The 26,170-nt window shown below is 36.3% G+C and overlaps 1 protein-coding gene across 1 annotated transcript in view; it reads left to right on the top strand.

Moving 5' to 3' along the window:
- Window positions 1-26,170, top strand: part of Rnls (renalase, FAD dependent amine oxidase) — a 626,870-nt gene that overhangs the window by 285,297 nt on the left and 315,403 nt on the right. The window lies entirely within an intron of this gene.

The raw sequence follows: 26,170 nt of genomic DNA, 5'->3' as shown, positions 1-26,170 counted from the left end.
TTTTATCACAATTGCTCTGTAGTACAGCTTTAGGTCAGTCATGGTGATTCCACCACAGATTTTTTTTTAACTGAGAAGAGTTTTTGCTATCCTAGGTGTTTTGCTCTTCCAGATGAATTTGCAAATTGCCCTTTCTAAATCATTGAAGAATTGAGTTGCAATTTTGATGGGGATTGCATTGAATCTGTAGATNNCTTTAGGCATGATAGCCATTTTTACTATATTGATCCTGCCAATCCATAAGCATGGGAGATCTTTCTATCTTCAGAGATCTTCTTTGATTTCTTTCTTCAGAGACTTGAAGTTCTTATCATACAGATCTTTCACTTCCTTAGTTAGAGTCACACCAAGGTATTTTATATTATTTGTGACTATTGTAAAGGGTATTGTTTCCCTAATTTCTTTCTCAGCCTGTTTATANTTTGTGTAGAGNAAGGCCATTGATTTGTTTGAGTTAATTTTATATCCAGCTACTTCACCGAAGCTGGTTATCAGGTTTAGGAGTTCTCTGGTGGAATTTTTAGGGTCACTTATATATACTATCATATCATCTGCAAATAGTGATATTTTGATTTCTTCCTTTCCAATTTGTATTCCCTTGATCTCCTTTTGTTGGCTAAGTGCTCTCCTAGGACTTCAAGTACTATATTGAATAGGTAGGGAAAAAATGGGCAGCCTTGTCTAGTCCCTGATTTTAGTGGGATTGCTCCCAGCTTCTCTCCATTTAGTTTGATGTTGGCTATTGCTTTGCTGTAGAATGCTTTTATTATGTTTAGGTATGGGCCTTGAATTCCTGATCTTTCCAAGACTTTTATCATGAAGGCGTGTTGGATTTTGTGAAATGCTTTCTCAGTATCTAACGAGATGATCATGTGGATTTTGTCTTTGAATTTGTTTATATAGTGGATGACGTTGATGGATTTCCACATATTAATCCACCCCTTTCTCCCTGGGATGAAGCCTACTTGGTCATGAGGGATGATCATTTTGATGTGTTCTTGGATTCAGTTAGTTAGAATTTTATTGAATATTTGTGCATCGATGTTCATAAGGGAAATTGGTCTGAAGTTCTCTATATTTTGGGGGTCTTTATGTGTTTTAAGTATCAGAATAATTGTGGCTTAGTAGAATGAATTGGGTAGAGTACCTTCTGTTTCTATTTTGTGGAATAGTTTGGGAAGAACTAGAATTCAGTCTTCTTTGAAGGTCTGATAGAACTCGACATTAAACCCATCCAGTCCTGGATTTTTTTGGTTGGGAAACTATTAATGACTGCTTCTATTTCTTGAGGGGGATAAAGGACTGTTTAGGACTCATCCTGATTTAACTTTGGTACCTGGCATCTGTCTAGAAATTTGTCCATTTCATCCAGGTTTTCCAGTTTTGTTGAGTATAGCCTTTTGTATTAGGATCTGATGGTGTTTTTCATTTCCTCAGGATCTGTTGTTATGTCTCCCTTTTCATTTCTTATTTTGTTAATTAGGGTGCTATCCCTGTGCCCTCTAGTGAGTCTGGCTAAGGGTTTATCTATCTTGTTGATTTTCTCAAAGAACCAGCTCCTGGTTTGGTTGAGTCTTTGAATAGTTTTTTTTGTTTCCACTTGGTTGATTTCACCCCTGAGTTTGATTATTTCCTGCAGTCTACTCCTCTTGGGTGAATTTGCTTCCATTTGTTCTAGAGATTTTAGATGTGCTGTCAAGCTGCTAGTGTATGCTCTCTCTAGGTTCTTTTTGGAGGCACTCAGAGCTATGAGTTTTCCTTTTAGGAATGCTTTCATTGTGTCCCATAAATTTGGGTATTTTGAGGCTTCACTTTTATTAAACTCTAAAAAGTCTTTAATTTCTTTCTTTATTTCATCCTTGACCAAGGTATCATTGAGGAGAGTGTTGTTCAGTTTCCACATGAATGTTGGCTTTGTATTATTTATGTTGTTATTGAAGATCAGCCTTAGTCCATGGTGATCTGATAGGATGAATTCGGGATTTTCAATACTTTTTTAACCGTTAAGACCTGTTTTGTGACAAATTATATGGTCAATTTGGAAAAGGTGCCATGAGGTGCTGAGAAGGTATATCCTTTTGTTTTAGGATAAAATGTTCTGTAGATATCTGTTAAATCCATTTGTTTCATGACTTCTGTTAGTTTCACTGTGTCTGTTTAGTTTCTGTTTCCAGGATCTGTCCATTGATGAGAGTGGGATGTTGAAGTCTCCCACTCTTATTGTGTGAGGTGCAATGTGTGCTTTAAAGTTTATTAAAGTCTCTTTAATGAATGTGGCTGTCCTTGCATTTGGAGCATAGATATTCGGGATTGAGAGTTCATCTTGGAAGATTTTAACTTTGATGAATATGAAGTGCCCCTCCTTTTTTTTTTTTTTTTTTTTTTGATAACTTTGGGTTGAAAGTCGATTTTATTCGATATTAGAATGGATACTCCATCTTGTTTCTTCAGATCATTTGCTTGGAAAATAGTTTTCCAGCCTTTCACTCTGAGGAAGTGTCTGTCTTTTTCCCTGAGTTGGGTTTCCTGTAAGCAGCTAAATATTGGGTCCTGTTTGTGTAGCCAGTCTGTTAGTCTATGTCTTTTTATTGGGAATTTGAATTCATTGATATTAAGAGATATTAAGGAAAAGTAATTGTTGCTTCCTGTCATTTTTGTTGTTAAAGTTGGGATTCTGTTCTTGTGGCTGTCTTTTTCTAGGTTTGTTGAAGGATTACTTTCTTGCTTTTTCTAGGGCATATTTTCCATCCTTGTATTGGTGTTTTCCCATTATTATCCTTTGTAGGGTGGGATTCGTTGAAAGATATTGTGTGAAATTGGTTTGTCATGGAATACTTTGGTTTTTCCATCTACAGTCATTCAGAGTTTAGCTGGGTATAGTAGCCTGGACAGGCATTTGTGTTCTCTTAGTCTCTATATAACATCTATCCAGGATCTTCTGGCTTTCATAGTCTCTGGTGAGAAGTCTGGAGTAATTCTCATAGGCCTGCCTTTATATGTTACTTGAACTTTTTCCATTACTGCTTTTAATATTCTGTCTTTATTTAGTGCATTTGTTGTTCTGATTATTATGTGTGGGGAGGAATTTCTTTTCTGGTCCAGTCTATTTGGAATTCTGTAGGCTTCTTGTATGTTCATNGGCATCTCTTTCTTTAGGTATGAGAAGTTTTCTTCTATAATTTTGTTGAAGATATTTGCTGGCCCTTTAACTTGAAAATCTTCATTCTCATCTACTCCTATTATCCATAGGTTTGGTCTTCTCATTGTGTCCTGGATTTCCTGGGTGTTTTGAGTTAGGATGGTTTTGCATTTTGCATTTTCTTTGATTGTTGTGTCTATGTTCCCTTTGGAATCTTCTGCACCTGAGATTCTCTCTTCCATCTCTTGTATTCTGTTGCTGATGCTCGCATCTATGGTTCCTGATTTCTTTCCTAGGATTTTCTTTATTGTTTCAACTTCCATTTTTAGATCCTGGATGGTTTTGTTCAATTCCATCACCTGTTTGGTAGTGTTTTTCTATAACTCTCTAAAGTATTTTAGTGTTTCTTCTTTAGATGCTTCTAGCTCCTTACCTGTGTTTTCCTGTATTTCCTTCTTAAAGTCCTCCATCATCATCATGAGAAATGACTTTAGTTTCATGTCTTGCTTTTTTGGTGTGATGGTGTATTCAGGACTTTCTGTGGTGGGAGAGTTTGGTTCTCATGATGCCAAGTAACCTTGGTTTCTGTTGCTTCTGTTCTTATGCTTTCCTCCTGCCATCGATTATCTCAAGTGCTTGCTACCCTCAATATATCTGATTGGAGTCTGTCCTTCCTATAATCCCAGTTGATTTAGGACTCCTCAGAGTCCAGCTCTCTCTGTGATCCTTTGATTGTGGGCTCCTGTGAACCTGAGATTCTTGTGTCAGAGTTCTTGGCAGTCAAGCTCCTCTGAGACCCTGAAATACTGGTGTGACCTAGCTCCTGTTATCCTGAGATCTTGTCCTAAGATCCTAGGCATTTTACAGTGTCTGGAAATGGTGTCTCCTTTGAGGACTGTGGAGCTGTCTGGTCTGTTCGAAACAAAGGCAAACCAGAACTGAACAAAAGGAACCTGAGTCTCTGGTCAGGAAGGGCTCCTGGTGTCTTTGTTCCTGCTGTCACAGGCCTGTCATAATTGGATTGGAACTGATGTTATGCTCTGCTCACCAGTGATCCTAAGATCCCCTGGAGAGTTCTCTAGGGACTGTGGGGGTGTCTGCCATCTCCAAGCCCGAGGTGACCTGGTGCTTGCGCCAACCGGAAGGGACTTGTGCCCCTAGTCAGACAGGTTTTCTGCTTCCCTAGTGCTGTCTCAGGTCTTGAGAGATTGGATTGGAACAGAAGTTGTGTTCCACTCACCAGTGATCCTAAGATTGCATGGAGAGTTCTATGGGAACTATGGAAGTGTCCGCTGATTCTGTGCCCAAGGTGAGCTAGGGCTGGTGCGGATCGGATGGGCGATATGATATTTTTAAAGAAAGGGGGAAAGAGTTTAGAGAAAGCAGAGAATGGAGGGAAGGAGAAGAATTTCATTCAAAGTACAGCTGTGTCTAATGTGTATGGATTCAATATGCTGGCCATTCAAAGTAAGTAGAATATTATTTCAGTTGTTAATAATCACAAGGCTTGTCAATAACAGAAGTGATTGATTTAAAGAAGACGTTTAGGGGAGGGGAGATCACTTTTACATTAATTTATTTTAACTGTTTAAAATGTTTATCAAACTCAGTTGAGGGAATTTCACTAACTTATCCAAGTATTCAATAATATTTTTGAAATATTTATAACAAAAATTGCTTAGGATTTTAAACTTATAAATTTGGTTAAAATTAAGAGATTAAAAATAAAAAATACTAATTCCTGCGCCCAAACTAAGAATCATTTTGCTAATTCACTTATTAATTTTAGAAAAATCACTCCACTTAAATATGTTAGAATATTTTGAACCAAACAAGTCAACAAGAATAGAAATACTACCTAATGCTTATGTTCAAATAATAAATCATATAACATGAATAATCTATAAAATAATTGGCACATTACTTTCCTTGTGTCAAGACTGACCTGCTGTTTTTTATTTCTGAATTATAAGGATTTTTTTTTTACATTTTTCCAGTAAGAAAATAACTTTTAACTATTTTAGGGTCAAAATTACTTGGTTGACTATCTAGATACCTAAAACTCTCAAGCACTCTCTGGGCCTATGTAAAGAAGTTTAATATATTTTAATTGTGCCATATTTGCAAGTTGCTTTTGGAAGGAGCAAAAACGGAGTGAACTAGATACAGCATACGTTGTGTTCTGAAATGAGACAGACATTAGATGGGGAGAGGACAGAGAAAGAGGTAGTGATTAAAATATGACAGAAAAAATGTCAGGAGTAGGACAAACTAGTAACTAGCAGATGACCTTGCTGAGATGGTCTGCTTCAGATTATAATCTGTGACAGATTTGCTCAATAGGCAAAGCCCAGGAGTACTGCATTTTAGGAAAGATTCCTGCTATCAATATGCTTATCTCGTTATTATTAAATTTATATAACAATAATTAGGTATTATCTCACTCCTTTTGAGCAGATCTCTGCAGATATATCAAGATGTACTATCTTGTAGTGATGCTATAAAGACAAATAGATAACTTCTTAATTCTTTTTAAGGCATTTTTATTAGATATTTTCTTCATTTACATTTCAAATACTATCCCCAGTACAGAAGTGGACTTCTTAATTCTTAATGATGATCCTCTAAGAATTTTTAAAATTATATCAGTGATTATTAAGCTCTTTTATAGTGGAACGGCCATTAGATCCTTTTCTGATAGTCAAAACTGCAATTAGAACTCTGTCAGTCTCCTATGTGACACCAGATATGCCTCTTAGAGTGTAACCAGAATTTCCCCTACTCAGAACACATTCCAAGAAGTTGTAAAACAATTAACTAAAGGTCACAAAAAGGGAATTATTTATCATCGGTGCTAGAACAGAAGGTAAAATATTAACTGGGTTTATCTATACAAAATTTCACTAATAATTTTGTTACGGTTTTTAATTTTCAATGAACCTGTGAAGCTGTGACAGATGATAGATATTTAGCTAGACAACTGGCACTCATGGATAGGCATGTAAATATTCTCTGTTGTAAACGTCTCATTCAATTTATGATTTGAATTAGTGTAAAACTTGTGATGAACTTTTACCATATGATCATGTATTCTAAAAAAATGTTTAAGTGTTGAGGACAAAGAAAAGAGTCAGAACTGAACTAGGAGATATTTTTAGACAGAACACACTTTAGAAAGAACTGAACTCAAGAACTTGGAAGTATGGAGAGTAAGAACTTTATTGTGACATCAGAGTAGGAGACTAGAGCGAGATTAGATGGAGAACGGAGAGTGGAATAACTTAGAAGCTACAGGTAACATAAGAACTAAGAAAGCAACATGCAAAATGCAGAGGGAAAGAGGAAAAAGAAGATGCAGAGATCAGAAGAAGCAGGCTTCTACTTACTGGGACAGATCATGTCTTTTCTTAAAAACAAGGCATACTCAGTCTTGTTAAAGGAAAAAACTTTCTTCTTACAAACTTGGGTTAAATTCATTCAGCATTGAAAGGGTAGGAGTTTTTTTTTCCTCTATGCAATAAAGATTGGAGTTCATTCTTCATCCATTATGAGTGAGTTCTTTCTGCACTGTTGCTTGATCTTTTGTTCCATATGCATAGGTAAATATGGATGTGGATGTGTGTGCATAAATATGTAATTGTGAGAATGCATGCAAGTTGGACGCAACTGGTTAAATGGAAAAGTATAAATATACATGTGTGAATCTGTATATGAATTTATTTGAGTTTATGCTTATTTGCTTATGTAAAAGTTTATCCTTCTGTGGGCATTATTCTGTTCTTCTGGTTCAATAAAAGTTTATTGTTCCAAACTTCCCCCTAGCCCAACAAACAAGAAGCAGCTTAATCTCCTGCTGTTATAGGATGAGGTGCTAAGTGCCAGAGACTGCAAATCTGGCCTCAGAGGAACACAGAAAGCAGGTCAGCTACAATAGCAAAGTAATTTAGACTTATATGAATAAACTTTTTATTATTATAGAGTAATCCTAAATATCTCATAAGACAAAGTCTTACTCCATATCAAGACAAAGTCTTACCCTCTGGTGATGCTCATCTCCCTCTGCTGCTTCAAGAAATGCCAACAAAAAAGTAGACCACGACGGGGCTGACTCCTGGGGGGAAAAAATGAAAGCAAGATTGTTTGGCTTTATACTTTTGAGACAATTTAAAAAAGGCGGTATGTGAAGATTTTTAGCTGGTAATAGTGCATATAACATGAGGGTAAAGCGATATTTACAGTAGTAGATGATTTTAAAAATTTGTTCATTTAGTATATTATTGTATCATATGCATCACTATACTTATATGCTCACAAGAATTCATAGAAGAGGGTGAGGAAAACGGCAGAGACCAAATGAAAAATGAGCAACAAAAGAATGTGTATGTATATATCTATATCTATCATCATTTATATCTATCATCATCTTTGTATCTATGTCATATATGTATATATATATGACATTACATAAACATTGCACTCATGAGCTCATGAAAACTATGATTATCTGCACAAAGTTATGAATTAACACAAAAATGAATAATAATTTTCTATCACTGTATTTTGTAATATTTTATAGTTTATTACATCACATAATTAAGTCATGATAAAGATAATGTTGTTATAAATGATACAACTGAGCCTTGAAAGATGTAACTTCTCTAATCTAATAACAAAGATACAACATGACATTCAGTACATTTTCCCTATCTTCTGATCACGGATACCAGATCTCATTATAAATCAGATTGCTCCACATCAAAAGTAGACATCTACTGAATTACAAAATAAAGTTCTTCCAAAACTAAAATGGCATTTTGCTGGTGAAATGAAAGCAATTAAGCTAGTATTTTAAACCTCACCATAGAATACTTTTCTCTGTGTTATAGTGTAAAGATTTCATCATAGAACTTGACTAATATTAATGATCCTGAACATTCTTTTTCACACAGCTAGTAGCAAAATTACATGGGTTATGCTTTATGTTTTGTTCATATTATCAATAACAAATAATTGGAAAAAGGAACACAACATTAAGGGGAAAACTCCTTAAAACTATATAGACGTTGGTGAAGAATGAATATGGTCTCATAACTGTCTTTCAGTTAATTTTGTGTAATACCTATTCTTGTAGTAATATTGATGTACATTTTTTTCACTTTTACGTTATATACCATGTATAGCACCATTCTTCAACTATAATGACTGAATAAATATACATAAACAAAAACTGTTTGAATAAAAGGTTCACATTTCATACACACAATTTTATGAATGTAGCTATTTCTAAATTCCAAAATAAACAACTTTTTAACTTGTCATGGGTCCTCCTATTTTCCTTTAGAAAAGAGAGAAATAAAACTATACATAACTAACTTCTGCCAAAAAATTAATTCTGCCCTTCTTTCTTCTCATTGTAATGCTTGCACATCTACTGACTTTACAGACAATGTTTATATAATCATCTCTGATATAAATATCAATCTTCTCTCACTTATTATGTATATATTACAAGGTGTTCTGTCTTACATTTCCAGCTGTAGAACTTTGAGCAGTAATTGACCACCTAACTGGTTGTGATTGTGAATAATATTCCCTCAGCTTTACAAAATAAAATTGCCAATGGCAAAATTGCATAAATATATTGTATTATACAGTGTAGAACTGTACAACCATCCCAGGAAGTTTGGTAAGTTAGAGCATGTTGAGACCTGGAGACACAGTGAACACATACCTGAGACTTAGGTAATTCCTTGGTCCCGCAAGATTCTTGACCTGGAACACATGCCACACTCCTCACATAGGGAACTGTGATCTGTGGTCATGTATGCAATGAATAGAGTTCTCCATATTAATGAGTTACCTAACGGCCCAGAGGGCTTAGCAAATAAGCTTTCCTTCCTAGCCATTCCTCCCTGCAAAAGGTATTTAATCTCAGGTCTACCCTGAGAAGTGGTATGATACAGAATGTATCAATTTTCTACCATGAACAGAAAATAAACTATTTAGAACCATAGACTGTCTCTTATCAAGATCCACTCTGCAGTGCCTTGTAAAAGGCATTTGACTTCAGAGCCCCAGCTGAATTTTCCTATAGAAACCTCTCTAAGCTTCCAGCCTGCCTCTAGCAAGCTAAGGACAGAAACCACTGAGACAAGCCAGAGCTCCCTCTTCACCCAGCTACTGGCTAGGTGCTGTCCCCAACCTGCTGCCTCCCAATTCTATTCTCAGTTATTCCAAGATTCCCAGCAGTGCCTGGATGTCCAAGAGTCAGAGAACCCACAGTCCCAATCCAGGAACTCCTAAACCAACTCAGGTTTTCCCACATCTCAGACTGAGCTTTCTCACCCCTGGAACAGTGTCTTGGCACTTCCCTAAAGCCCTGCACCTTCCCCAGAAACAGCATAGGATAAACACAGTCAACCCCTCCCTACATTCTACCTCCCTGAGAGGCTGAGCTCAAAGGTGGGGAGACAGACACAGTTGTAGAAGAGCTTGAGAACAGGGATAGTGATTCACACATATGTTCTTTTATTGTTGAGAACTGTGTTCACTATCCTAGGTTTTTGCTTTTCTATATGGAGCTGAGAATTGTTTTTTCCACGTCTGTGAAAAATTATGTTGGAATTTTGATGGGCATTACATTGAATCTTTAGATTGCTTTCGGTAACATGACCATTTTTAGTATGTTAATCTTACTTATCCATAAACACGAGAGGTCTTTCCATCTTCTGAAGTCTTCTTCCATTTCTTTCTTCAAGGACTTGAAGATCTTGTCAAATAGATCTTTCATTTGCTTGGTTAGAGTTACACCAAGATATTTTATATTATTTGTGGATATTATGAAGGGTGTTATTTCCCTAATTTCTTTCTCAACCCATTTATCATTTGTATAAAGGAAGGCTACTGATTTGTTTAAATTAATTTAATAACCAGTCACTTTGATGAAGTTGTTTATCAGCTATAGGAGTTCTCTGGTAGAAGTTTTAGGGTTGCTTATATACACTACGATGTCATCTGTCAATAATGATACCTCTAATTTTACTTTTCTACTTTGTAACATCGTTGATTTCCTTGTGTTGTCTAATTGCTCTAGCTAGAACTTTAGGTACTATACCAAACAGATAGGGAGAGAGTCTTGTCTTGTCCCTAATTTTGATAGGATTGCTTCAAGTTTCTCTCCATTTAATTTTATGTTGGCTGTTGGGTTGCTGTACACTGCTTTTATTATGTTCAGGTATATGCCATAAATTTCTGGTCCCTCCAACTTGTACTATAGAGATATAGTGATTAAAAACGCATGGTATTTTGTACAGAGACAGACAAGCCAATCAGTGGAATAGAATAAAAGATGTAGAAAAAAAAATCCACACACCTATGGATACTTCTTCATTGACAAAGAAGCCAAAGCCATATAGTGGAAAAAAATAAAGCATCATCAACAATTGGTGCTGGTCTAACTAGCAGTCTAATAGTATGCACTGAATCTAAAAGAAGAGAAACTGGGAAACAGCCTTGAAAGCGTTGGCTCAGAGGGAAACAGCAATGGTACAGGATTTTAGATCAACAATTGATAAATGGGACTTCATGAAACTGAAAAGTTTCTGTAATGCAAAGAACATTGTCAGTAGGACAAAATGGAAACCTACAGATTGGGAAAATACCTTTACTAACCCTATATCTGATAGAAGGCTAGTATCCAAAATATATAAAGAACTGAAAAAGTTATACTCAAAAAACAAACAAACAAACAAACAAATACAAATTACCCAATTACAAATGGGATGTGGAACAAAATAGAGAATTCTCCATGAAAGAATCTCGAATGGCCAAGAAGAACTTAAAGAAATGCTCAACATCCTTAGATATCAGGGAAACACAAATCAAAACAACCCTGAGATTCTACCTTATACCAAATCAGAATTGCTTAAATTAAAAAAAAAAAAAAAATGAAGTGACGGCACAATCTGAGAAGGATGTAGAGAGAGGGGAATACTCCTACAATGCTGCTAGAATTACAAACTGGTACAACCCCTCTGGAAATCAATCTGGCAGTTTCTCAGAAAATTGGAAATAGTTCTACCTGATGACCCAGCTATACTACTCTTGGTCATATACCCAAAGGATGCCCCATTATAACACAAAAAACAAAACAACAACAGCAACAAAAAACATGTACTTCAATATGTGCACAGCAGCCTTACTCATAATAGCCAGAAACTGGAAACAACTCAAACACCAATCAACCGAAGAATGGATACCGAATATGTGATTCATTTTCACAATGGAATCCTATTCAGCTACTAAAAGCAATGACATCATGAATATGGCAGGCAAAGGGATAGAATTAGAAAATATGCTCCTACTTGAGGTAACCCAGACCTAAAAGGATATGTATGGTATGTACTCATTGATAAGTGGATAGTAGCCGAACAAATGGACCATATGAAGTTTAACAGGATGGTAGACCCAAGTGAGGATATTTCAATCCTACTTAGATGGAAGAACAAAATAATTATGGGAGGCAGAATGAGGAAGGTACTTTGGTGGGGAAAATGAAGGAGAGAGAAGCAGGGGAAGGTTCAGGTACGGGGGAGACAGGAGAGAAACCCAGAGAGCCAGAAGAATGAATAGAGACTATGCAGCAGCAGTGTGGGGTAAGGGACAGAGGAAGGAACCTAAGAAAGTCGAAGATACCTTGGATGTAAGAGGCTCCCAGAACTCACAGGAGAGGACCTAGTCCACATGCCCAACAGTGGAGAGATGGAACCTGATGAGACGTCCTGCAGTAGGTAGACAGTGTCCCCAGTGGAGGGACACTCAAATTTTGAATTTTTTCAATTTTTTTTTGAACCAGAATTCTTCCTGAATAAAAGAAATGCTGTGACAAAAATGGAGGAGAGACTGATGGAAACGCCATGCATCGCCCCTCCCAACTTGGTATCCATTCCATGGACAGCCACCAAATCCTGACACTATCACTGATGCTACACTGTGCTTGCAGAGAGGAGCCTAGCATGGCTGTTCTCTGAGAGGCTCTACCAGCAGCTGACTGAGACAGATGCAAATACTTACAGCCAAGCACTGGACTAAGGTCAGGGAACTCTATGAAAGAGTTAGGGGAAGGATTGAAAGAGCTGAAGAGGATGGCAACCCCATAGAAAAACCAAGTGTCTACTATCCTGGATCCCTGGGAGCTTCCAGAGACTTAGCCACCAACCAAAGGGCATTCATGAGCTGGTCCTTAGCCCCTAGCACATATGTAGCAGAGGACTGCCTTGTCTCCGTGGAAGAGAATGGAACTAATAATTTAGAGACTCCGTGTCCCAGGAAAGGGGGATGTCAGGGAGAGGTAAGGGTGGGTGGGTAGGTAGGTGACCACCCTCTCAAAGTCAAAGGAGAGGGGAATTATTGAAGAACTCTGGTAGGGGCACCAGTAGGGGAGCAATGTTCAGAATGCAAATAGATAAAATAGTTAATTAAAAATAAAAATACAGAAATATCAGAAAGAAAAAAGATAGTTTGTGCACAGTGAATGAAATAGAGCTTGTGAGAAGGTGACATGTTGAAGAATATGCATTACATAATTGAGTGATGTAATCACATCCCTGAGGCATCCCTTTCAGGGAGACTTTAAAGGTCATTCAGTTTTATTAATATCCGATAAAAACATTACTGACAGTTACAGCGTTCACATACTCAAAAGAAATTTGATTTTTTTCTAAACCCACAATCAAGTAAGGCAATTAGATCACCAAAAGCATGGACGATGAGATCCACTGGGCCATGGATATTGTGAGGATTGTAGGGTCATCTTTGTAGGGGAAATGGAATCCAGCTCAAGGGTATAAATGCTAAGGCAGGAGGTTTTCCTTCATAGCTGACTTGTGATTTCCATTTACCACACACCTCCTTTTTTCTCTTTTTATATTTTAGAATTTTTCACTCTAATATGCCACAGGAAGTTTTCTCTTTAACTTTGTGTATTTGTCTATCATGTACTTCCTTTATCTGCATAGGTGTCTTTCCTTAGGGGATATCTGGTCTATGCATTGGCCTGCAGCTCTTCTCCTTCATTCGTGCCTGTAATTCAAAGTCCTTAATGTAAGCACTGTAAGTCTAAAATGAATAGAAGAAAACAGAGGAGAGTTTTACAATACAGCCAAAGGTAGCAGCTTCCTTAAGAGGAGGAGGATATCTCAGGAAATTGCTACAGTAATAGACACAAGAGATTGCGTGTAACTGCAAGATTCTAGCACAGCAAAGAAAAAAGGAAACAATTGACAAGTCATCCTAAGGATAGAGGATGTTGCTGCCAGTTCTACACCTAGAGAGATACACTTCAGGATATAAAAGAAAAAGAAAAAATGAAAAAAAAAAAAAAGAAAAAAGAAACTCGACAGCACAAGTGATCCAACCAGTGGGTGGGCAAACAAAATGAGCAGACATTTAAAAGAAGTACAGAATGCAAAACTTGCAGGAAAAAGCATTAACTGTCGTTGACCCACAAATATGTAAATCTAAACAACACAAGATTCCATCTTGCCCCCTTCAGAAAGGCTGTCACCGAGGAGGAAATGCAATATTTTGCCAGAACTTATTATGTTAATAATAAACTAAGAAAAATATCAAATGAAATAATATGGAAACATAGACTTATACTGTATGTATCTCAAGAAAACTAAGTGGCATTTCCTTAAAGTTTGTAAAAAATCTTTAGAAAAGAAAACAGAGTCATAGATGCCAGGAAGAAAGGGACCTTGATTTCTGCACATGGGTAGATTCAGTATCATGACAAACAAACCTTTTAGAATGGCTGGCCTCATAGCTGCATAGGTATTCGCTGTCTTGCATTAGCATAACTTCAAAAAAAAAACACTGTTTGGCTCTCTTTTAGGATATTTTACTCTTTTAACAGTATTAGTTCAGTATATGTAAAATTATCTATAACTGCAAAATTGTCCACCAAAGCTACAACTTTAGCTAATACAGTTTAAATAAACTATTCTGATGAATTACTTTAAAGGATTGGCAGAAGAAACCTTCATCTGTTATTCATCTGTCTTTGAAGATGGTAAGAGTAATGGAGACAGTTTGCAGTTCTTGGGGTCTGAGCATGGGCCCATAATTTGTAAATACTGCAGCCTTTTTTCCAGTGGCTACACAGGGCCAAGGAGTGATGTTGTTAACTATATGTCATCCACTCTTCTTACAGGCCACCGAGGTTACACAAAAGCACTGAAAGAAGTTTTCTGGATTGTGATATAATCTTTCTGGTTTCCTAAATTCAGGGCATACTCCTTCCCTGGACTCTTGAGATCTTGCAGCCTTCTGATATCTAAGGTACCATTTCTCACATGCAGAATCACTGACCACTGAAAATCGTGTTCAGTCCATCTTAACCCTTCTTTAGTTCACTGGTATAGTCTCTCTCTCTCTGTCTCTCTCTGTGTCTCTCTCTCTGTCTCTCTCTGTCTCTCTGTCTCTCTGTCTCTCTCTCTCTGTCTCTCTCTCTCTGGGGGGGTGGGGGGGTGTGTACAGAATAAGAATCTGTATTTTGCCGAGCAGTGGTGGCATGCCTTTAATTGAAGCACTTGGGAGGCAGAGGCAGGTTGATTTCTCAGTTTGAGGCCAGCCTGTTCTACAAAGTGAGTTCCAGGACAGCCAGGGCTACACAGAGAAACCCTGTCTAGAAAACTAAAAAAAAAAAAATCTGTATTTCATATCATCTCTTGTCTTATTTCATTTTGATATGTATTTTTTTAAAAACTAGTTATATGTATTCTACTTTATAGCATTAAATGAATTCTTTGAGAACACATAGGAATTATACAAAATTAAAATTAGACAAACTGAAAAATCGTATTCTAGATACATGACTTGCAGGAAGATGGATTACTCTTCATGTGGATACCTTTTAAACATTTTTTCCTTTTCATTATACAAAGATCACCATAGTTTATTAACTGGAATGTTTTTAAATCAGTTGATATGGATTTGTACTCAATAGGAAATTTAGTTTCCAACAGCATGTAGAGGGAACGGAAATGTATAACACAGGAAGACACTAGGCAACCTCCAGCGTTCTCCACTAATGACCTTGTTACAGTGTTCTAGTAATAGAAGTATTTTATAGACGTCGAGACCTTACTCTATAGTCATTTTATTTTGGTTGCCCTGGATTTATATCATCATAGAATAGAATCATTGGTTCATTTAGGGCAACAAAGATGAGCTGTCTAATGATGGTATTGAAGAAATAATAGCCAGAGCCATTACCAGTTTAACCATGAAACAAACAAAGTAGAGGAATAAAATCAAACCTACTAATGTGAAAATCTTGTCAAGTCAAACATGGAATCATTCAACAAGCTTAAAAAATCATCCCCTCACTTGGAGATAGGTCTCATGGACATATCTACCTAAATCTGGAGGTGACTAATACTGAATGTATCCTTCAGTATGTCTTATTTGTGGGTGGCCTGGCAAATATCCTCTGAGCTTATCAGAAAATCTTGATGTTTATTATTACAAAATTTTTCATCTCCAAAGTTTCTGTGTTCAAGGCTAATACAGGAATAAAACCGCAAGAAAGAGCCCTGTAGTGTCAAAACCACATTACTTGAGTTCACTGCTCAGCTCTAGAAAGCTGTTTCTGGGTTGGGTTGAGAATAGGGGAGAAATAAAAGACTGCTCATCAAGCTGATAGAAACTTTCAGCTCTTTACCTCACTCAGAATGTGCTGTTGGCATATATAGGGAAATTGGGTCTATTAGTTTGTTTTATTTTCTATATTTTTATGATAAAATACATCACCCCTACTTTCCCTTTCAACCTCCAAACCCACCCACATAACACTGTTTTGTATTTTTCAAATACATAAACTCTAATTTATTAATGATTGTTACACACAGAGAGAAACAAAGAGAAACAGAGAAAAAAAGAAAGATTCAGCAAGAATCAGAGAGAAAAATAGACAGATGAGCGGAGATGTTTTAGTGTTGTTGTTGGTGTTGTTGTTGTCATTGTTTTTGTTTGGCTTCTGTTTTGATGTTCTGGAAATAGAATCATTTTTATGTTGCTAGACAACCCCAGGTCCCCAGGTGGTAATAGTCCTTTTCAGGTTCTAAGGAAAGACATATTTCTTGGTAAAAGAGGTACATGTCAGAGACACAAGCTAGCAGGAGATTATTGTACAAATGTGACCAATACATTCATTAATTCATAATAGGAAAAGTCTATTCAAGGTTGCAGAACTCTCATGACCTAATTAACCTGTATATATCCTAAATTTTAATATATTACAATACAGATATAATTCACCATGAATTTTGGTGTAGACCTTTAAAAATAGCCACAAAAACATGAATCTAAGAAAACATAATAAAATACCTAGAAAAGTTTGTAAACCATGTAGACAATATTACAAACAATACTACTTAAGAACTACAAAAGGAAACACTAGTTTAAACTAACCATGAATAGATTTCAAACTAATATACTTGTACTAAAACATACATATGTAATTTATATGTAATATAACAATTATAACATGAGTTGAAAGTTATTAGGTCCCTTAACAGACCTTTTCTTTGTTTCTGTTCTAGATTTATGTTTCAAAATTCATCTGCTCCTGCCTGTTCCTTGTGACTACCTTCCTAGAACTCCACAGTATTTACCATGTCTGTGATTATGAATTTCTAGTTTTGTTAATCATATTTCTTATTTTTGTCCTTCCTCAATTTTTAACAATATTAATTTTTCATTGTTCTCAAATTTTAGCTCATGTAACTATTCCATGACAGTACCAAATAAACTTATTTGAGTAAATATTTCTCAACTACCAAACATACTATATGAGAACCCTTTCTTGCCCGGTTGATACTGTGATTAATACCTTTTTAGATCTAGTCACTGAAATTCATTTTTATGATCTGAGTTATTAAGTCATTTGCATATGTATTCTGAGCATTGTAAATTGTCAACTTTTTTATTTATATTTTTATGTGGCTGAAGGAAAGTAAAAAGCTAAAAAGCAATGACGTCAGAGACAACCAGCTCTCATGATGGAAAAGAAAACAGAATCTCTTCCCAGTTCATTTTTCACTGCCCATAAAGAACATCAGGAGACTAAGAATCTGTATTTCATAGCCACCAACCAGGCAGCAAACACTACTGATATGATGTTACCAACACATATACAGAAGACTGCCTGATCTGACCTCAGTGAGAGAAGATGCACCTAACCCTGGAGAGACTTGAGACCCCGGGGAGTGGGGAGGTCCGGTGGAGTTTGGGGAAAAATCCTCTTGGAGACAGTGAGAGAAGGGGAAGGGAATGACATGAGGTAATCTAGGTGGGCAGGCTAAGAGTGTTGGAGACCCCGATATGTCGCCTTGGGATGTAAGGAGGACCCCGGCTTCAAGATAAGCCACCCTACATTCTGGGGCACTGATGCCAAGGCTCTGAGATAAATCACTGAAAGTTTCAAACTTGCAATTAGCTTCCCCCATTTGTCTTTCACTCTGCCTCTTTTGAACACTCCCTAACCCCTCTCTGTATGCTATAAAACTTGAGCCTTTTTCCTCATTAAATGGACTATGACAAAAGCAGATGCATGGTCTCCTTCTCTTTCTCTTATTCCCATTTCACCTCAGGTTCATAATCCCCCTCAAGACCCAAGGAATAACTTGTCCTGCGGGCCAGGAAATAAGAGGGGGATAATTACTAGATTTTAAAATAGATTAAATAACAACAACAACAATAATAATAATGAGCATCAGAAAAAAAAAAACATGGTAGGTTAATACATGTGGTACATTTGAGTAGAGAAATGTTGTTAAAAAGACTCACAAAATTGCTTCTCAGCCTTTTGGCTAAGATCAAGTGTAAAAGACTCTCAAAAAAGAGGAGTTGCAATGGAATAATTCCATATTAAAACAAAGAATGGCATTTAACTTTGTTGGTAGTAGTGGAGGTAGTTGTGGAACAATGGAAGGGATGAATTTTACTCCAAATTTATTAGAACTGAAATCCCCATGTATTTTACAGAGCTCGCTGAACATGTACAGCACAAAGAGAAAAACATTATCCGAAGTAATTTCTCAATGATCCCTTAAGATATAAACTTTTATTAGCTGACTTATTCACCATCATCAAAATTATTGAGCAGAGCAATGTCTGAGGTTGACACTTTACCCCTGTGTCTTCTTTATGGACATGTGAAAGATTGCTGAAACTAAAAACAATTGCATAAAATGGAGTAATATTCAAGTTATCTCTTTAACACTCTATTGAATAGAACACTTCTATTTCAACATGTAAACCTTACTATCTCCCTTAAATGACAATTTGTATAACAAAGACATAATTTTAGGTGATGTAGTTACTTGTATTATATTGAAATAACATATTGTTCTTAATATTATTAAAATGCGTACATTTAAAATATGTAGAAATGACCTCAAAAAACGTCGAGTAGTTAAGAACTTACAAATTTTATAGTGATCCTTTCTGTAGTGATGGAGAAAATATTTTCGCTCTATGGAAAAAACTTAAGTTTCATTTCAAAGTTATCTTACATTGTACATATATAAAAGAATATGCACATTTCAAAATTCAGTATTTTGAACGTAATTAATCAGTAGTGGATAGAAATAGAACTGTGTTTTTATGATTTGAAATACTTTATTTCATTAATAAACTAAATAAGTAACAATGCTTTTCAAAAATGGAATTGGCAACTGTTTCATTTTGACATAATATTTTGTTCATAATTGCCATTAATTTATCCTTGGGAACATTCTACTCATTATGTTGGACATAGTTGAAGATGGGATAAAGCATGGTTACAGTGTAAGGAGGTTATTGGCTTTGCTTTCAACATGACATTCAGTGAAAGCCTGCTAGGCAGTCTTTATGAGGAACTGACCAGCATGTTTTGAATTGGTTGGCAATTTTGATAATACTAAATTTTTAATGTTGATGTATGGATTTAAATTTTTAGGATACAAATTTAAGAAAATTATAGACATTAGTCTCTCAAGTTGGCAGAAGGACTATGAAATGAGCAAGTCATTCAACTGGAGAAATATAACCTCAAGCTGGTGGAAAAACAATACAATTGATGTTAAAGAACACCAATTGCGTCAACTTCAAACTTACTTATGTACATGTCACCCAAAAATCAATATTTACTCAGGTACTTGGAAATATTCCATGGTTATTTAAGTTCATGTGTCTTCCTCCACAGATACACTCACTACATGTCCTGTTATTCAAAGCTAGCAAAAAAAAAAAAAAAAGAATCAGAAAATCTCAAAACCACAACCTCCCATCCCTTTTGAAAATTCAAAAATTGTTGGTTTTGGTAGAAACTAATCTTTGTGGCTACTGAGTCATCAAAACATGACAAGGTCAAGTTGAGATGTGCTCCAGGAAAAGCACATTTGTGTTAAAAATCATTTTATAGATAATGATAGAAGATATATAACAAACAATGTTTAAGTGACATATTGGGTAAAATGGATTAAATAAATACATATAATATGTTTTCTAGTTTAAATAAATAAACAGAGATGGAGATGTGACAAGAAGCTTAAATTTCTCTTATGTCTAAAAATCTGTCCTCATTGTAAGAGGGACAAAGCTCAGTTATATCCATTTGCCCAAGAATTTCCAGTTATGCCATGTTCTTGGCTAAATTAGTTAAGTCTGACTAAAGGCAGTGAGTGATACAGGGCAATGGTGTCACTTTTATCACAACTGAGAAATATGGATTGAAACATCTAAGACTTAAACTTATCCAACTGAAAAGTTTAGTGTCTTCAGAGCCATATGTAGGGTCCAGAACTTATAATTCTCTTCCCTTAACTTTCTGAATACTGGGATAACAAGTTGCATCACTAGCTCAATTGCTTTAATTTTTAATGCCACTATTAAATGGAATTAATTTATTTAGTGTTGAAGTGTATTTAGTATATCCAAGTATTCCTAGGTGAACAAAATGAGTTTAATGGGTGCATGAAAGAGAGACTTTAATGTTTTCCTCTAAAGTTGGAGAGGTCACTGTGTAGCATGGATGACACTGGAGCTGAGAATGTCTAACCTCACATTGCTAGTTTATTTTATTTATATGAAACTATACTATGGTCTAATACGAGAGTTATGTGACAAGACTGCCTTGTATGGCCTTAGTGGGAGCATTTCTTGTAAACCTTTTTGCTTCAGAGAAGAGGGATACAGGTGGGGGTAAGTGCGGGAGTTCCCTTCCAAGGTGGAACAGAGGAGGGGATTGGGTGAAGAACTTGGGCAGTGGGGACCAGGAGGGATAGCAATTTCTGGAATATAAATGAATGAAATAATTTAATAAAAAAGAGGGAAACAACACAATGAGGTTCTGTTAAGAATTTAAGTAGCACAATATCACTTATTTTAATAGGCAGGATATCTTACTTCTATTTTACTAATAACTAAATAGTATTCCAATGTTAAGTAAGTTTGTTGTCAGGAAACTATTTTCCATGTATCCAGAAATAATAAAAGCAACAAGAATGTGCTTTTCTTTTTCCTGCAATAAACCACAGAACTCTCTTTTGAGAGGACTTAATGTCTCCTGCCTCCTTAATAATCCTAGTTTTACTGCAGAGAGGTGCGTTTTTCTTCCTGGTTAATCTTTTTTTTTTTTTTTACATTCTTTTTTTATTATTACTATTTTCTTTATTTACATTTCAAATGTAAATAAAGGATCCCGAAAGTTCCTTATACCCTGCCCCCCCACCCCTGCTCCCCTACCCACCCACTCCCACAACTTGGCCCTGGCCTTCCCCTGTGCTGGGTCATATAAAGTTTACAAGACCAAGGGGCCTCTCTTCCCAATGATGGCCAATTAGGCCATCTNCTGCTACATATGCAGCTAGAGACNCGAGCTCAGGGGGTACTGGTTAGTTCATATTGTTGTTGAACCTACAGGGTTGCAGCCCCCTACAGCTCCTTGAGTACTTTCTCTAGCTCCTCCTTTGGGGGCCCTGTGTTCCATCCAAAAGCTGACTGTGAGCATCCACTTCTGTGTTTGCCAGGCACTGGCATAGCCTCACAAGAGGCCGCTATATCAGGGTCCCTTCAGCAGAATCTTGCTGGCATGTGCAATAGTGTCTGGGTTTGGTGGCTGATGATGGGATGGATCCATGGATGGGGTAGTCTCTGGATAGTCCATCCTTTCATCTTAGCTCTAAATTTTGTCTCTGTACCTATATCCTTACATGGGTATTTTGTTCCTTATTCTAAGGAGGAATGACATATCCACATGATGGTCATCCTTCTTGGTTTTCTTGTGTTTTGCAAAATGTATCTTGGGTATTCTAAGTTCCTGGGCTAATATCCGCTTATCAGTGAGTGCATATCTAGTGACTTCTTTTGTGATTGGGTTACCTCACTAAGGATGATATCCTCCAGATACATCCATTTGCCCAAGAATTTAAGTTTCTTTTGTAATATTAGAATATATCTACAATTTTGGGAAAGCAAAACCCAATTTTAAAACACTTTATCATCTTTGAAGTGAATGTTAGAAACATCACTATCACTTTACAAAGTTTGGCTGCCAATTTATACCTATGAATGCATAACAGTGCAAATTTTAATGCTTTATTAAAGAGACATTGTTTTAAATCTTATCTCTAATTCTACTTTTTAGGAAAAGAATCATGTTAAATACTATCTCAATTAGAAGTATTTTTAGAGGCCTAGTTTTTTGACCCGCTTTATGGCACATGTTTAAAATGACTCTAACCCTGACTTAACATTTTAAAGCTAACTTTTTTGTTACCAATGTTATAACTTTTTAGTTAAAGCCAATAACTTATAAGCTAATACTCTATGATAAAGCCATGCAGAGCATTTTTACACCCTTAAGACCAGTCAAAAANCAAATGAAGCGGCTACATGAATCTTATAAATTTAGACCACAGAATTTTATTTTTTCTAGTTATAATTTTAAGATAAAAAGCACTTTGTCACTTGCTAAACACAATAATCACAAGAATGTTGTAGGGAAAATCCAACTATCAGCTTTTTTGCCTTAAAACTAGGAGTTCACAGACTCTCTTTTTCTTAACAGTTTCTCCGCAGGGGCTCTCCTGCTGTGCTTGATTCTTGGCTAAGCTGTGGGCCTCTCAGGATTCGCTGTGCAAACTGAGACTGAGTCAGCAGATAAAGTTTTAGCCATTTTTTTTTTAACATGAAACACAGAACAGTCACTCATTTAGACAATGAGACAAAAACATACATGAATTGACACGTGGAAAATTGGTGCACCAAACATGGACAATACAAAGAGAGAGAACTTCTCCTGTAGGTGCCAGAGTGAAGGTCGGATGTCTCTGGAGTTGACTCTGTCCCTGGGAGAGTTTCAAAATCCATTTTTTTTTTCCTTTCCTTTTATCAAGCCAAGTTTAAAACCCAAAATTCTCTAAAAGCTTCTGGCAAACATCCAAAAATTCCAATTTATTTAAACATTTTACAGCCATCTGCAAAACCTTCTCTGCCTTCTCTCAACTTTCTGCAACCAACAAAAACACCGTGTTTGAGGAGATGATTTCCTAACTTTCAAAAAACCCTTATCTATGAATTTTTGGCACAATGTAGGATTGGGAAGTTGTAAATAAGGTAACACTAAGAATTGATCTATATTTTGACCTTTATGAAGTCTCTTTTTGTACTTCAAACATAACTTTTAATTTTACCTAAAGCATCAGAATCCACAACTCTAGGGACCACCTCAAAGTTACTCTTATAGTTCGAGCTGTGTCCTATGATAAGACCTACAGTTCCTGGTGGCAAGGTACCGGACACTGAAGTGGAGATGAGATGCATACCATCCCAACTAAAAATTATAACATCTGTTAAGGCTGCCAGATCTAACCCTGCACTCCCCGGGGTAGCTCTAAGTAAATGGTGGATAGTAAATTCCAGGGCCTCCGGATTCAGAGGAGTGGATTCTTTACCACCCTCTTGACTATGTGCCTCTTTTTCTGGGGCTGAGAGGAGGCCCCCTATTTAGTTTTTTGACTCGCTAACCTTTCCTGCTTCTTTAGTGAGCAGGGTTCCAACCTTATGGAACCTTGATTTACATTCATTTTTCCAGTGCCTTCCTTTGCCACAACGTGGGCAGGAGCCTGGAGGAGTGCTCTTTTTGTTTCCTGAGCAATTCCTACAATCTTTTCTCAGGTGCGCCAGCTTTCCACCCCAGAAACATGTCATTTCATTCCCTGGGGAACACTTTTCATTCCTGTAAGTACTTCTGACATAGGCGCTGAATTTTTCCCCTTTCGCTGCTGCGGCGTAAACTAATCCCTGAATTACGGCTGGTGAGTTACCTATACGTGGTTTAATATAATCTTGTAGGGAACCTGTCTTATGGATTGGTCTGATCAAGTCTTGGCACAAGGTATTCGCATTTTCCCAAGCCAAGTGTAAGGATTTATCTGAGACCTTTAGGCCTCTGCCAGACAACATATGCTTAAAGACTGACAGAAACAAACTTTTTTTCCCTTTCGATTCTGATTGCTCCATGGTAAAATTGATTTTTGTCCTTAACTGGTTTAACTACCGGCCTGTCTGCAGCAGTTGGGCCAGTATCTTAACTGTAGTTCCCTGAATGAATTAATAAAAAAAAAAAAATAGTATATTTCCACTGTGATCAAATATTCATTCATACTCGTATTCCCTACTCTACTTTTGGGTCTCTGTTCTGCAAGCGTTGGGGTCCCTTTTGGTCTGGAGCTTTTCCTATATAATAGGGAAGGACTAAAGAAAAAGAAAGAGAAAATAGAGCCATATAAAGCTACATATTATAGAATAAAAAAAAAAAAAACACTTCACAAATAAGGTAGAATGCTTCACATTGTAAAAACTTTTAATTAGATTAAAGAACAACACTGGAGTAGACCAACTATAAATCTATACTCTGGTTAACAGTCGGTGAAAATGTCAATGAAAAAGTAGCTTCAAAATAGCACAAATAAACAAGGAAGAGAGTCTTATGAAGAATGATAATCCAGGAGTAAGTAGTTTGTAAAAACTAGAAATTCCAAAGTCAATGGCTATGAGCAGATATTAAAGATTCTAATTGCAGAGATTAGAAACACAGAGAGAATGCACCAAGAGATAACCTGTGAAACAAACTTACAGAGATGCTCCTATAGATAGAGTTTTAAGGTAACACAGAAACGTTAATAATAGTAGAACTATCTTGTGAGACAGTACATTTTACTTAAATTTTTATTTAATACTTTTATAAACCATTGGTTGCCACATGTAGTTTACAAGTGGCTGTAGTTGAGCTTACGATATTTACTGTAAGAAAGATTATTTATTTAGAATAGATTTGAACAATGATCTTGCCCAATTTCTGAGTCTGAAAGAAAACACTACACAGTGGATGCATCATAAAATGGGTCCATGTGGCTCAGTCTTCTGTAGATTTTAGAAAAATGGTGGGTCTCAGTTGTGGGGGCTGCAAAATGCCAGGCAACATAACACAGTAAGAAGTGTGTGGAGAAGGGGGTCACATGGACATCTAGGAATCAAGTGAGAGAGACAAGCCAGATGTCCATTTTGCTTTTTGTATAACAAAATGTGCTTTGGAATCATCACTTCCACCCATACCTGACCTACTTCTGAGATACAGCATGGATCCATTTAATGGTGAGGTCCTCCTGACATAGTAATTCCAACAAGGTTTCATTTGCAAAAGATTCCACTGTATTTGCACTTTAACTCTGAACACCAACCTCCCAGCAATAGACCCTGGGACACAAGTCACATTCAAGTAGTTCCACATGCATCCCATGCTATCAATATGCCAGATTTGAGGAGGGGGGGGGAAATATGGGGTTAGAAATTTCTGAATGTTTTAAAATATCCTTGCTATTCATACTTTCTCATTTTTATACTGAAGATATCATCTCCCATTTTTTTACACATGTTGCTCTTAAGTGAGTTACAGGGGGAAATGTCTTTAAAGTGGCATTGTTTATAATCGCCATCTATTACTTGATACATTCTGTACTATATATCTCAGATTTCAAATTACTCAGTAAGGAAATATGGTTATAATTACTATTTTGAGGAAAATACAGCTTAAAATCTAAAGAAAACTTCATTCTTCACACTAAGGTTGAAGTTGTAGAGGAGGGTATTGACAAGTGATGAGCCCAGAGCTAAGAAACCATGTCAGTTGTGAAAGGTTTGCAACACTTGATATCTGATTTGACAAGCATCCAAGTTCATGGTTAAAGTAGGCACTGTCCATTTCTAGAAAAGGTCATCCAAAAAATACATTCATGCTATATTTATAGTGAACAGGATGGAAAAGAAGAGAGAATTAAAATTTTATTTGGACTACAAGATATCAAATTAATTATATTTGGTAACAGTGAGTATGATACTCTATGAGTTGTATTACTTTTGGTTCACTATTAAACAGCCAGCTGTTATTTAGATGTTATTTAGAGAATGGGCAAAACATGAAGGTTAGCATTTATAATACTGATTTTATTACTAAGACTATTTGTCTAATACATATCTCTTTTTTACCTTACTTGGTATCTTGATATTAGGGAATTGAATAATAAAATAAAGTGAAATGAAAGAAAGACAAGAAGCCATATCCTGTGCTTAGAAGAAGAAAAGGGACGCTATCTATTGGGTTCACCTAAACTGGCAAATTTGTGATTATTAAAACTTTGTTTTCAAATAGCACTTTAAAATAAGGCTTAGCGGGAATGGAAAAGAGATGTTTATGTCTCATGATTTTTTTAAACACATACTTTAGAAATTCAAAGAACAGTGGTGGAATACATGTACTATACATAGTTATGAATGAAGGTAAGGAAAGCTATGGTGGCTAGACAGGACTCCTTAGAATGTATACCTTCAACATGTGGAAATCCTTTCGCCTGGCTTTTCATTCATCTCTGCTATCAATTTTTAACCTTTCCTCCTATGCTCACTCTGATGCAAATAATCTAAAGG

The sequence above is a fragment of the Mus pahari genome, chromosome 1 (genome assembly GCF_900095145.1).
Source record: "Mus pahari chromosome 1, PAHARI_EIJ_v1.1, whole genome shotgun sequence".
Classification (NCBI taxonomy): Eukaryota; Metazoa; Chordata; class Mammalia; order Rodentia; family Muridae; genus Mus; species Mus pahari.
This window is presented reverse-complemented; position numbering and strand designations above follow the sequence as displayed.